Consider the following 14,729-nt stretch of genomic DNA (forward strand, 5'->3'; position numbering starts at 1 on the left):
ACAATTTTCGAATCTGAACGATTTTCATATTAGAACAATTTTCGAATTTGAAAAAATTTCAAATTTGAATGGTTTTCAAACTTGAACGGTTTTTGAATTTGAACGATTTTCGGATTTGAACGGTTTTCAGTTTTGAACATTTTTGAATTTAAACATTTTTCAATTTGAACAATTTTTAAAAATTGAAATTTTCGAATCTGAAAAAATATAAACAAAACCGAAAATAGAAAAAAGAAAAAGAAAAAAGAAAAAGAAACCAGAAAAAGAAACCAGAAAAGAAAAAAGAAAAAGAAAAAACGAACTGCTACAGGCTAAATAGACACTAATGGGCCTGGCCCATACCCGACCAGGGGGTGTGCGGTGACCGGTAGCCACCGACCTGGTCGGTGTATAGGTTTTCCCGGTGAAGTGGGCGTTTCCTATTTGACTCTCATTACGTTCGTTAGCAGCGCAACCTGTAGGTCAAAGGGCGTCGTGGGCCGGGCCAGGTCGATGGTGGTGGAGAAGGGAGAAGGTGCATGGAGGAAGACCGCGACCACACAATCAACTCACCGAAGACGGGGAAGCCGTGGGCGGCGGAGACGAAGCCGGGACCTCATCGAAGATGGGGGCCGCATCGTCGCCGACGGAGGTGAGGACGAAAACCTTAGGGTTTCAGGTGCGGTGCACAGTTCGCCGGATAGCCAAAATACCACACTTCAAAACCACAAGTGCCATAATACCACACTTCAAAACCAAAATGCCAAAAGACCACACATGTTCAGTTTTTCATTGCCAAAATACCACTTCTATCAATTGTCAACCCAGGCAACGAACTGCAAACCTGCAGTATGCCGAATATGCCCTTGACTCATCTAATGAAAGAAGAAAAAAATAAGAGAACGTGAGCTCGTTCCCAAATCCCAACCCCTGCTGCTCGTTTCCAGCCCTTGCAAGGACGATGGCCGCCGCCGTCGTGGCTCCCCTGAAGACCGCCACCGCTGCTCCCTGAAGGCCGCCGCCGCCGCGGCTCCCCTGAAGACCGTCGCCCCTGCTGCTCCCTGAAGGCCGCCGCCGCGGCTCCCCTGAAGACCGCCGCCCCTGCTGCTCCCCGAAGGCCGCCGCCGCTGCTCCCCGAAGGCCGGTCGCCCCAACCGGTGCCGCTCCGCCGCCTCGTCAAGTCCTCCCCAATGGCCACCACCTCGCCTAGCTCCCACGCGGCCACGACCCCGGATCCGGCCACGACTCGAACCGGCCACGCCCCGACCCGGCTGCCTCCCCCTGCTCCCACGCCGCCACGCCCCAGCCCGGCCCCAATATTGAGTCCATTCACATGTCAAGTGCAGCAGATTCCTCACAGCAGTAATGATTTTTACTCTCTTTCTAGCATAATCTTTGATTGTTGTGTGCAATATTTGGATGTTAGAATGTGGTGTGTTATGTTTCAGATTTCAAGTAGAAGTACAAGTTCAATCATATTTGACAATTGTAGAGGGTAGAAAAGTGTATCAAAGAGGCAGAACATGGTCGTTTGCGATGGATCGTGCTCTGTCCGTGGACAATATAAAGCAAGCTGTAGAGGAGAATTTCCAATGGTCAGATGATCAAAGAATGATGACTATATGGTATGGTTCAGGTGATGATGTTGTGCCTTTGATTTCTGAATCAGAGATAGCACAGCTGTTTGATAGATGTGTTGGCTCAAAGATACTAAGGTTTGGTGTGACAATTGAGAACAAACAACAAAACAATGGTCCTACTAATGTCACCATTGATGATGAGAATGATCAGCCTGTCCATGCTCCTTTCTTTGCATGGCCAAAACAAGCATATGAAGGGGAGTACGAGGATGATGAGCCTGTGGGATTTAATGAAGAGAACAAATATTTTCCACATGAGGAAAAGGCTGAACCTGAGGTGGTTGTTGCAAGGGTTCCATTGGGAACACTAGATGTTCCGAACTCTTATGATGCGCAATATGTGGTAGGGGATGATGAAAAGGTGCCTTCCATGTATATCCATGATAGAAACAATCCTCAAATTGAAGTAGGCGCCACATTTCCTGACTCTAAATCATTTAAGGTTGCATTGAGACAACTCGCAATAAGAGAAGATTGGGTATTTATCACAGAGCATAGTGACACAAAGAGATTCAACGAGAGATGCACCGATCAGGATTGTCCGTGGAAGATACATGCCTATAAGATAAAGAATGCTAGTACCTTCATGGTATGGTTAAGATATTTTCTGCACTGTTTTTTGTTCTTTTACACTGCAGTTTAGTTTATAACAACTTTTCCATGTTACTGCAGGTATCAAAACTTCCTTTTCTCCATACTTGTGGGAGTGCCAATTGCAGCAAAGGAATGGCAAACCGAAAATGGTTGGCTGATAAAGGGAAAGCTGCAATTCTGCATGATTCCACAGTGAGTGCAAAGCAGCTTAGAGAAAATTTGCAAAAGGAGTTTGACATTAAGCTTCAGTACAGTGATGTTTGGAAAGGGAGAGCTCTTGCGTTGGATCAATCGCAAGGTACATACAAGGAGAATTTTCAGTTGTTATGGAGTTTTAGAGCTGAATTGCTTGCAGCTAATCCTGGCAGTATATTTGAGATAGACATAAAAACTGCCACCAACAAAAAGGGTGATATTGTGCACTACTTCAATCGGTTGTTCATTGCCTTCAAACCGTGCATTGATGGGTTCTTGGCAGGGTGTAGACCATATTTGGGAGTTGATGCAACTTTTCTAACTGGAAAATACACAGGACAGTTGGCTGCTGCAATTGGTGTGGATGGACATAGTTGGATGTTTCCAGTAGCATTTGGAATATTTGAGAAGGAAAATACAGAAAACTGGGTATGGTTTATGCAACAACTGAAATTGGCCATTGGAGATCCACCAGGGCTTGCAATCCATACCGACGCATGTAAGGGGTTGGAGAACGCCATATCTAAAGTGTACCCAGATTGTGAGCATAGAGAATGCATGATGCATCTAATGCTTAACTTCGAGAAAAAGTTCAAAGGTGACATACTAGATAATATGTGGCCTGCATCATGGACATATGAAGTGGAGAAACACGTAGCTCTAATGGCAGAAATAGAAGCAAAAAGCCCCGAAGCACTAGCCTATTTAAGAAAGGAACATAATCGTGTGTGGATGCGAAGCATATTTTCAGCAAGGACAAAAGTTGAGTATGTAAGCAACAATTTGGCAGAGGTGTTCAATAATTGGGTTAGAGACTACAAGATGCTTGCACTTGTTGAATTTCTAGACAAGCTTAGGGACATGATAATGCAAATGAGAGCGAAAAGGAGATTAGTTGGTGAAGGGTTGCAAGGTTACATACTGCCTAGTGTGATAAAGGATCTGAATCAAAAAAGCAAGGGGCTGCATTATTTGGAAGCAAGGGCATCACCCACCTTAGCTGAGATATCAGGTAATGGATGGAGGCACACGGTTGACTTGGAGAAAAAGGAGTGCTCTTGTAGAAGATGGCAGATTTGTGGTAAACCATGTACCCATGCTCTCCGATTCATATTCTCCAAAAAAGCAAAGTTGGAGGAATATGTTGATGAGAGCTTCTCGGTGGCAAGATTTAAAGCAGCATATGAGGGAATTCTCATGCCAATTAGAGGAAGGTCCCAATGGCCTAAGGTAAATCCCGGGTTTGATATGATTCCTCCCAAACTCACGAGGAGTGCTGGGCGCCCAAGAACTAGGAGGATAAAGAATTATAGTGAGGGTGGAACTGGTAGGAAACATAAATGTAAAAGATGTGGACAACTAGTTCATCTTAAAAAGACATGCAAAGAGCCCGAGATTGATAGTGATGTTGATCGAGATGCAACTCCATCTCCACGGTAATTATGGGATGGATCTCATTTTCTTTCACTTGCTAAATATCTCTTGCATGCTAATTATGTGCGTTGCCTTGTAGAAAAAACAAAAGGCCGAAGCAAGCATGGTGGCCACTTCTCCTAGGACACCAACTACTACAAGTCCGATGACAAGAAGCATGGCTGCAGCTGTTGCACATGCTTCTACACCTCCCAGTGCGTCCACAAGGAGCAAATCGGTTGCTACTAGCCCTCTTCAAAGAATTTAGTGCATTTGGGTGTGAGAACCATGATGTTTTGCTATGTATTCGAAGTGTTGTACTCTGAACTACTTTGGTGCTCTTTTGGTGATCTAAAACCATTATGTATTGCTGCTGAATATGTATCTTATATGGTGTATATATTTGTGTTGAAATACTACTGAAATATAGTCAAAATGCTGTCAAAATGCTGCTGAGATATAGCCAAAATGTTGTTGAATTGCTGTTGTATTGTTGCTGAATAGGTTGTGCTGGAGTGAGGAGCTATGCTGCTGAAATGATGCTCAAATGGTGCTGAATAGATTGCATTGACATGTGAAAAGGTAAGGGCATCTGTGTCTTTATTTGAGAAAGTTAGTCACTAGTGGTATTTTGGCATAAAAAACTGAAAATGTGTGGTATTTTGGCACTTTGGTTTTGAAGTGTGGTATTTTGGAACTTTTGGTTTTGAAGTGTGGTATTTTGGCTATTGTCTCAAAGGGGAGGGCTAGGTTTTGTGCTGGACTTGGTAGTTGGGCCTTGGGCCGAAGTTTGCTAGAGCGCTGGAGGCGTGGACAGGGCAGTGGGGGTGAAGTGGGCGTTTTATATTTGACTCTCATTGCGTCCGTTAGCAGCGCAACCTGTAGGTCAAAGGGCGTCGTGGGCCGGGCTAGGTCGATGGTGGTGGCGAAGGGAGAAGGTGCATGGAGGAAGACCGCGACCACGCAATCAACTCACCGGAGACGGGGAAGCCGTGGGCGGCGGAGACGAAGCCTGGACCTCATCGAAGATGGGGGCCGCATCGTCGCCGACGGAGGTGAGGACGAAAACCTTAGGGTTTCAGGTGCGATGCGCAGTTCGCCGGAGAACTTAGGGGAGGGTGAGGCTTGCCGGGGAACTTAGGGGAGGGTGGGGATCGCCAGCGTTGGGGGGTTTAGAGGGAGGGCCGGGCGATGGTGGACCGGCGGTGGCCGCGGCTCGAGCAGGGCGAGGCGGATGCTGACATAGGCATCCTGGATGGGCCTGCCGAAGATGGTACCCGGAGTTTAAGGAAGGCCCATGACCCGAAAGTTATGAAGCCCGGAAACCCACTAGTGTATCGACTATGGTAAATAGAGAGAGATTAGGAATAAAGAGACTTGTAACTTCACGGGACGAACTCAGAGAGTCTCCCGGCGTTTTGTAACTTGTGTAATACGAACCCCTCGGCTCCACCTCCTATATAAGGGGGAGTCGAGGGACAAAGAAAGGATCAATCTCATTTTCAACTCAACCCTAATTTTCAGCAGTCGAGTACCTTTTCGGCTGAAACCTTTGAGATCTACTTGCCCTCTACTTCCGCAAAACCCAAGTCTACAACTTGTAGGCATTGACAAGTTAATACCTTGTCAATTGGCGCCGTCTGTGGGAACTAGAGGCGACAAGGAGCTGATCTCGATGGCATCGTCAACATCTTCGACAACATCATCAACTTCATCGGTAGCAAGCAACGCGATGGACGGAGGTAAACAGATCGAAACTGGTCTCGTTGATTTTGTTCCTCACCCTCCCACCCGTGTGGATGCATATGCACACCTGGAGGAGCCAATGGAGATGACGTTCGGAAGCTTCCACTTCCGCATCGGGAAGGAAGGATCGCATCGTCTCGCGACACCGATTTCATCGGGTCCGTCAGCGGTCGATTTAGATTTCTCAGATCATCATCATCGTTCGAGACAGGCGACGAAGAGATCTCGCCGCCACGCTTCACCAAGCCTGCTTCAAGCGGCAAACTCGCTGATATCTTTGGCAACATGTCCTTCGGGTCGTCTGCATATTCAGATCTAAGCAGCGACTCGGAGAGCATCAGCAGCTTCGATTTCATCGACATATCTACTTCTGCTCGGGAGGTCTTCGCCGATCTATACGGTGTCACCAACCCTGAGGAAAACATAGCGACAAAATACCACCAAGTCTGTGCAATTGGTGAATCAAGTCACCAGGAAGAAGAATCAGAGGCTTTCGATGATTTGGAAAATCCATACATTGATCCCATTGATCTTACACGAGGACTGGGAAGCAAGTACGTTGGTCCTACACCGCGGGAGAAACTCCAACTTCTGCAGGTGGCTTGGGAAAGAGCAGCAAGAGCCATGAACGGCACGGAGCCGATGACCACTGCCGCTACATTAGAAGAGATGCAAGCGTACCAATATAAACTCGCTCGTGCCAGACGACAGATAGAAAAAGAAAAGGTGATACTTGAGCAAAGAAAAGCTACAGCCTCCGCATCGAGCGGGCGAAGAGCTGAGTTAAGTCGACAATCAGCGACTTCGGGTGACAACCACAGAGCAGCGCGCGACAGAGGAATATCTCGCCTGCAGCATATACCTGAGCATGAGCGGGAGTACTTGATACAGAACCTCGACATGTCCTTTATGTCAATAGATACAAGAGGTAATATTATCCCCAAAACACCGGAAGCTGGGTACATGGCGGCTCAAGCTTTTATACTAGCATCAAAACCACTGGCTGGAGACCCGAGAGAGGCACTGTATCAGATGGCCATGACAGGAGTTGGAGTCATGGGAACAACGTTCGCAAGTCCTAGTACACCACAACCGGAAAGTGCTCCAAGACGAAATAGTCCTCGACCCACCACGATGGTGCGAGACCCTCCATGAGTAAACGTGGCGAGAAATACAGAAGTTCAAGATCGAGTAGACAGAGCACTGGAAAATAGATCTAGGCGATATTCGCCAGAAGTAGGGGAAGAGGATATGTGTGGACTCCCCTGCTTTACTCGATGAGTTCGCAGAACACGGGTCCCCTCTGGCTTTAAGCTGCCAGATGGTTATAAAAAGTTCGATGGCTTGCAAGATCCCGAAGATTGGATAACTAATTTCTTGGAAACAGTTGAGCTATTGGGTGGATCAAGAGCAACAGCTATGCAGAGCGTCCAAGTCCATCTCAGTGGAGCAGCAAGATCATGGATAAAAAAGTTACCAGTAGGATCCATCGACAGCTGGGAAACTTTTGAAGAGTTACTCGTGAAGAATTTCCGTTCCACATGCAAAAAGCCCACGTCCATAGAGCAGCTAAGGGCCTGCAAGCAAAAGTATGGCGAACCAATGAGAACATACATCCAATGATGGAGCATCATAAAAAAACTCTGCTAAAAATATATCGGACGAAAGAGCAATAGACGCGTTTGTCGCGGGAATCCAGAGGAAAGACTTCATCGAGGACTTGGGTAGATCCAACCCGAAGACAATCGCAGAACTCGTGGACATAGCGAATCGCTGGGCAGATGGAGAAGATGTCGTGCATAATAAACGGCACAGGTCACCCGAGGAGGATCGCAACAGAAACAATAATCAAAATAGGTGACGATATTATCGTCCATACTCAGACCATGACGGTCTCGGCCAAGTGGCAGCTGGTTTCTGAGGAAACAGTGGCGGAAATAATCGGGATGATTATCAGAGAAACAATGAACAACGCGGTGATCATAGAGACGCGCCAAGCTCTAGTAGGAAAAATAATCGACCAAGGTTCCAGCGGCCATACAATATATCACCCGATGATCTCTTCAACGGGTCGTGTCAAATGCATTTTTATCTCGACAACGAGGGAAAATGACAGTCGGGTCACCTTCAGAAGCACTGTCGAACTTTCCAAGCCTTGCACCGGTACGCGGGACATGCCAACGCACATGCAGCAAACAAGGGGAACCCGCAAGGGCCAAGGAGGGAGATTCACCTCCCACCTCCACCCGCAATCACCAACGAAAATCGGCATCAGTTGCAACTGGCGGCAAACCCAGACAACGGTCCTTACATTGATATAAATGGAGCGGTGGCGATGATTCAGAAGGGCAGGCCCTCGAATAGGGCCCAGAAGGTGATTTCACGACAGGTGTTCATGGTAGAAAACATGCCTCCACCAACGATAGAATATCTGAATTGGTCGGGACAGAACATCGGGTTTACTCAAGCGAATCATCCACCTAAAGTTCCACGACCAGGGCAGTCAGCTATGATCCTGCCGGCAGTAATCGCAGTATTTGACGTATCACGTGTGTTCATAGATGGCGGGAGCAGCATAAACCTCATGTACGCAGATACATTGAGGAAAATGAACATATCTCTGGCAAATTTAACACCGACTGACATGCGCTTCCACGACATCACGCCCGAAAACCCAAGTTATCCATTGGGAAAGATCAATCTCGACGTTCAGTTTGGAACCCGAGAGAATTATAGAAGAGAGAAGCTGGAATTTGAAGTCGTGGATTTCCCGTCACAGTATCATGCTCTACTGGGACGACCAGCTTATGCTAGATTCATGGCAGTGCCACATTACACATACTTACTATGGAGGCTTCCTGGACCCAAGGGACCAATTACGGTGAAGGGAAGTTTCGCTTTGGCAGATAAGTGCGACAAGGAATTCCACAGGATGTCAGAAACCTTCGGGATGCAGGCAGAATACATGGCGTCAAGGTTAACAACTGATTATGATATGTTGCCTGACGGAGGAAGGCCGCTTAAGGAGCAAACTTTCGACACCTCCAAGAACTCAAAGGAAGTGCAGATGCACCCGACGGATCCTAAGAAGACGACGGCTATCGCAACAAACATGGATAGCGCATAGGAAAGCGCGCTCATCGAGTTCCTCCGTGAGCGCTGGGAAATCTTCGCATGGTGTCCAGCTGACATGCCAGGAGTACCCAGAGAACTTGCCGAGCACCCTCTTAATCTGGATCCGCGAGCGAGGCCGATTCGACAACCTTTGCAGCGTTTCTCTGAGCCAAACCGCAAAGCTATGCTATATGAGATTAATCGACTCAGAGAGGCAGGATTCATCAAAGAACTACACACCGAAGCTACATGGATCGCTAACCCAGTACTGGTCCCGAAAAAAAATACAGAGGTCCTTCGCATGTGCGTCGACTTCACGTGTCTCAATAAACATTGTCCAAAGGATCACTTTCCCCTCCCGAGGATCGATCAAATTATCGACTCCACGGTGGGTTGCGAACGTCTTTCCTTCCTGGATGCATATTCTGGTTACAACCAGATCCACTTGAAAGAAGAAGATGAAGTCAAAACAGCTTTCATAACTCCTTATGGCGTGTTTTGTTACAGGACAATGCCTTTCGGGTTGAAAAACGCGGGAGCTACTTATCAGCGGATGATGCAGAAGTGTCTCGCCACACAGATTGGCAAGAACGTTCAAGTATACATTGACGACATCGTCATAACAAAAAATCACGGATCATCCCTGATCGATGATCTCAAGGAAACCTTCGATAACCTCGACAAATTCTGCCTCAAGTTGAACCCGACAAAATGTTCCTTCGGCGTTCCTGAATGAGAACTCCTCGGAATCTTGGTATCAGCAAGGGGGATCGAAGCTAACCCGGAGAAAATTTAAGCCATCGAAACGATGAGGAAACCAACAAAGCTTAAGGAAATACAGTAGCTAACTGGACGAGTCGCGGCTTTAAGCAGATTCATCGCCAGGCTAGGAGAAAAAGTGTTGCCGTTCTACGCGCTGATCAAGCAAGGAGAAAAATTCGAGTGGAACGAAGAAGCAGACAGAGCTTTTGAAGATCTCAAGCGCACAATCTCGACACCCCCCATACTGGTGGCTCCAAAAGACAAAGAACCTCTCTTATTATATATCGCGGCCACACCTCAGGTGGTCAGCACGGTCCTAGTAGTGGGAAGATAAGAAGAAGGAAAAATTCATGGAGTTCAGAGGCCGGTATACTTCATCAGTGAAGTTTTATAGCCATCAAAGCAACGCTACCCGCAGTGCCGAAGTTAGCATACGGCGTGTTCACAACAACAAGAAAGTTGCGACACTATTTTTCGGCACAACCGATAGTAGTGGTTAACGAAGCACCCCTTTCCAACATCCTGAATAATCCTGAAGCTACAGGACGTGTCTCCCTATGGGGAATAGAGCTCTCTCCTCGGGATATCACTTATGAAAAAAGAAAAGCAATAAAGTCGCAGATCTTACCAGACTTCGTGACAGAGTGGATGGAGCTGCAAAACACGGGACCTCCGGATTTATCGAGTACTTGGACCATGAACTTCGACGGGTCCAAGAGATTGGAGGGAGCTGGAGCAGGAGTTATACTCGTATCACCTCAAGGCGACAAAATGAAGTACATACTGCGGATGACGTTCCTCAACGCGTCCAATAACGAAGCGGAATATGAAGCACTTATACACGGGATGAAGATGGCAAAAGCGTGCGGTCCTACTCGCCTTAAAATCTTTGGCGACTCCCAGTTGGTAGCGCAACAGGTGATGAACAAGTGCGATGCACTCAATGACAACATGATCGCATATAAGGAAGTCTACAATGAACTCGAGAAACTCTTCGACGGCGGCGAAGTTAACCATATCAGCAGACTCAATAACGATGAAGCCGATGCTTTGGCAAACATCGGGTCGCAATGCCTACCGATACCACCAGGCGTATTTTGGGAAGAGGTAAGCAAAAGGTCCACCAAGACGAAGAAAATGTCGAAGCAGCCGAAGAAAAAGGAGAAACCCAAGAAAGACTCAGGGGATCGAGCAAACCCCGAAGTAAGCACATCGGAAGATGAGGAGGAACCACAAGAAGTTATGATGATACAAGTACCTTGGATGCAAGTTTATGGGGCATATATTATGAGAAAAGAAATACCTGAAGATCCAGTTGAGACAAGACGGGTCATCCGACGATCTAAAGCTTTTACCGTGGTAAAGGGAGAGTTGTACAAACGGAGCATATCAGGAGTATTGCGAATGTGTGTCACACCCGAAGAAGGAAGAGTTATACTAAAAGATGTACATGAGGGAATATGCGGCCACCATGCAAGCAGTCGAGCAATAGCAGCCAAAGTCTTCAGGGCAGGATTTTATTTGTTGACAGCAATAGAAGATGCAAAAAACATAGTGCGCATATGCGATGCGTGCCAAAGGTTTCCGGGAAAACCTCATTCTTCGGCAGGAGAGCTGATGCCAATATCACTGGCTTGGCCCTTTGCACAATGGGGTCTCGACATGGTAGGAAAGCTACTCAAGGCTTGGCCAGGAGGATACGTATATTTGCTTGTGGCTGTCGACAAATTCACCAAGTGGATCGAAGCGGTACCAGTAACTTCGGCAGATGCAACATCGGTGGTGAGCTTTATCAAAGGCATAGTATTTCAGTTCGGTGTCCCTAACAACATAGTTACAGACAACGGCAAAAAATTTACATCCAAAGAATTCAAGGCATACTGTGCAGAAGTGGGCATCAAATTGCACTTTGCATCGGTGGCGCACCCGCAAACCAATGGCAACGTCGAAAAGGCAAATGACATTATTTGCAATGGAATCAAAAAACGGTTGTTAACACCATTGGAGAAAGATCGACACACGTGGCCAGATGAGTTGCCTAGCATGCTATGGAGCATAGGGACAACACCCAACCCAGCGACGCAAGAAACCCCGTTCTTCTTGGTCCATGGAGCTGAGGCGGTCCTCCCGATAGAAATAGAACATGACTCCTCGAGAGTACCAGAGTATGATGAAGAAACCTCGAGAAAGGCGCTGGAAGATAATGTCGATGCACTCGACGAAGCTAGAGACGAGGTGTTATCGAAAGTCACCACGAACCAACGAACTCGAAAAATTACCATAGTCGACGACTGCGCCCAAGGTCTTTTCAAGTTGGCGACTTGGTTCTTCGGCTCACCCAGGACAGTCATGAAAAATTCGAATCTCCATAGATAGGACCATACATCGTTACGGAAGTGATTCCAGGATGAGCATACAGATTGAAGGACAAGAAGACAGGGAAGGAGGAACCAAACCCCTGGAACGTGGCGCAGCTCCGGCGTTTTTACGCATAGAAGCCGAAATGTAGTTACATATGTAAGCACACAATGTAGTGAAAAGCTCGCGAGTTTTCAGACGCACTCTTTTCCTTTCAGGGCACCGAGTGAGGCTGAAAGGTTTTTAATGAGGCGGGCTCGCGATGCTGCAATATAGTAAAAATATTGGTGATTTATATCTTTTTCTTCGTCAGGCTCGGGGACTTAAAACCCGCAAATCTAACAATATATACTCGATCTTTACAATATATAACTCAAAAGTTATTCGCCTTGGTTTAAACACCTCACGAATAATAAACATACATACACCCACCGAAAACACTCGGGGGCTAGAGATAAAGAATAAACAAATAAACGTGCTTTGACTATACATGGTTCTCGCAATATACAATATCTCTTTTTTTTCAGATAAAGCTCGACAGCAGAAAAAGAAGATAGGGCTCATATCAAGTCATCTATATTTATTCTTTCATCTTTCGTAGATGCACCCATGGTATCAGCATAATGGTTTTCCGTGAAGAAAGCAGCATCCATCCGAAGAAGATCCTCAATCATTTTCTCAGCTACGGGTGTCACCGTGATGGCGTGTAAGCACACGTCCGTTGGGAACCCCAAGAGGAAGGTGTGATGCGCACAGCAGCAAGTTTTCCCTCAGTAAGAAACCAAGGTTATCGAACCAGTAGGAGTCAAGGAGCACGTGCAGGTTGTTGGTGGCGGAGTGTAGTGCGGCGCAACACCAGGGATTCCGGCGCCAACGTGGAACTCGCACAACACAATCAAAGTACTTTGCCCCAACGTAACGGTGAGGTTGTCAATCTCACCGGCTTGCTGTAAACAAAGGATTAGATGTATAGTGTGGATGATGATGATTGTTTGCGAAAGAACGAGTAAAGAACAATTGCGGTAGATTGTATTTCAGATGTAAAGAATTGGACCGGGGTCCACAGTTCACTAGTGGTGTCTCTCCCATAAGATAAACAAGATGTTGGGTGAACAAATTACGAGTTGGGCAATTGACAAATAAAGAAGGCATAACAATGCACATACATATATCATGATGAGTACTATGAGATTTAATCAGGGCATTACGACAAAGTACATAGACCGCTATCCAGCATGCATCTATTGTAGGGATTCGTTGCATAGAAACCAAAAAATTTCCTACCGCGAACACGCAATCCAAGCCAAGATGCAATCTAGAAGACGGTAGCAACGAGGGGATGATCGAGACTCACCCTTGAAGATTTCCAACGCCTACAAGATGAGGCTCTTGTTGCTGCGGTAGACGTTCACTTGCCGCTTGCAAAAGCGCGTAGAAGATCTTGATCACGGCGCCACGAACGGGCAGCACCTCCGTACTCGGTCACACGTTCGGTGTTGATGAAGTCGACGTCCACCTCCCCGTTCCAGCGGGCAGCGGAAGTAGTAGCTCCTCTTGAATCCGGCGGCACGACGGCGTGGTGGCGGTGGTGGTGGAGAACTCCGGCGGAGCTTCGCTAAGCGTGCGGGAGAGAAGGAGGAGTGGGGCGGCTAGGGTTTGGGGAGAGGGGGCGCCGGCCACTTAAGGGGTGCGGCCACCTTGTGGTGTTGGGGTGGCCGGCCCCTCCCCTTGGCCCTCATTATATAGGTGGAACACCCAAGAGTTGGTCTACAAGTCTTCGAATAAGACCCCAAACCAAAACCTTCCATATGACATGAAACCTACCCAAGCTAGGACTCCCATTAGAGGTGGGATTCCCACCTTCCCTTGGGAGGGGGTGGCCGGCCACCTTAGGTGGAGTCCACCTGGGACTCCACCCCCTAGGGTTGGTCGGCCATGGTGGTGGAGTCCCTTCGGGACTCCGCCTTCCAAAGTGACTTTCTTCCGGAATATTCTAGAACCTTCTAGAACCTTCCATAAATGCACGGATCATTTTCAAACTTATAAAATGACTTCCTATATATGAATCTTATTCTCCGGACCATTCGGAACTCCTCGTGATGTCCGGGATCTCATCCGGGACTTCGAACAAATCTTCGAACTCCATTCCATATTCAAGTTCTACCATTTCAACATCAAACCTTAAGTGTGTCACCCTACGGTTCGTGAACTATGCGAACATGGTTGAGTACTCTATCCGACCAATAACCAATAGCGGGATCTGGAGATCCATAATGGCTCCCACATATTCAACGATGACTTAGTGATCAAATGAACCATTCACATACGATACCAATTCCCTTTGTCACGCGATATTTTACTTGTCCGAGGTTTGATCATCGGTATCACTCTATACCTTGTTCAACCTCGTCTCCTGGCAAGTACTCTTTTACTCGTACCGTGGTATGTGGTCTCTTATGAACTTATTCATATGCTTGCAAGACATTAGACGACATTCCACCGAGAGGGCCCAGAGTATATCTATCTGTCATCGGGATGGACAAATCCCACTATTGATCCATATGCCTCAACTCATACTTTCCGGATACTTAATCCCACCTTTATAAGCACCCATTTACGCAGTGGCGTTTGATGTAATCAAAGTACCTTTCCGGTATAAGTGATTTACATGATCTCATGGTCGAAAGGACTAGGTAACTATGTATCGAAAGCTTATAGCAAATAACTTAATGACGTGATCTTATGCTACGCTTAATTGGGTGTGTCCATTACATCATTCATATAATGATATAACCTTGTTATTAATAACATCCAATGTTCATGATTATGAAACTAATCATCTATTAATCAACAAGCTAGTTAAGAGGCTTACTAGGGACTCATTGTTTGTTTACATATCACACATGTATCAATGTTTCGGTTAATACA

Source organism: Lolium rigidum, chromosome 3, assembly GCF_022539505.1.
Source record: "Lolium rigidum isolate FL_2022 chromosome 3, APGP_CSIRO_Lrig_0.1, whole genome shotgun sequence".
NCBI classification, from domain to species: domain Eukaryota; kingdom Viridiplantae; phylum Streptophyta; class Magnoliopsida; order Poales; family Poaceae; genus Lolium; species Lolium rigidum.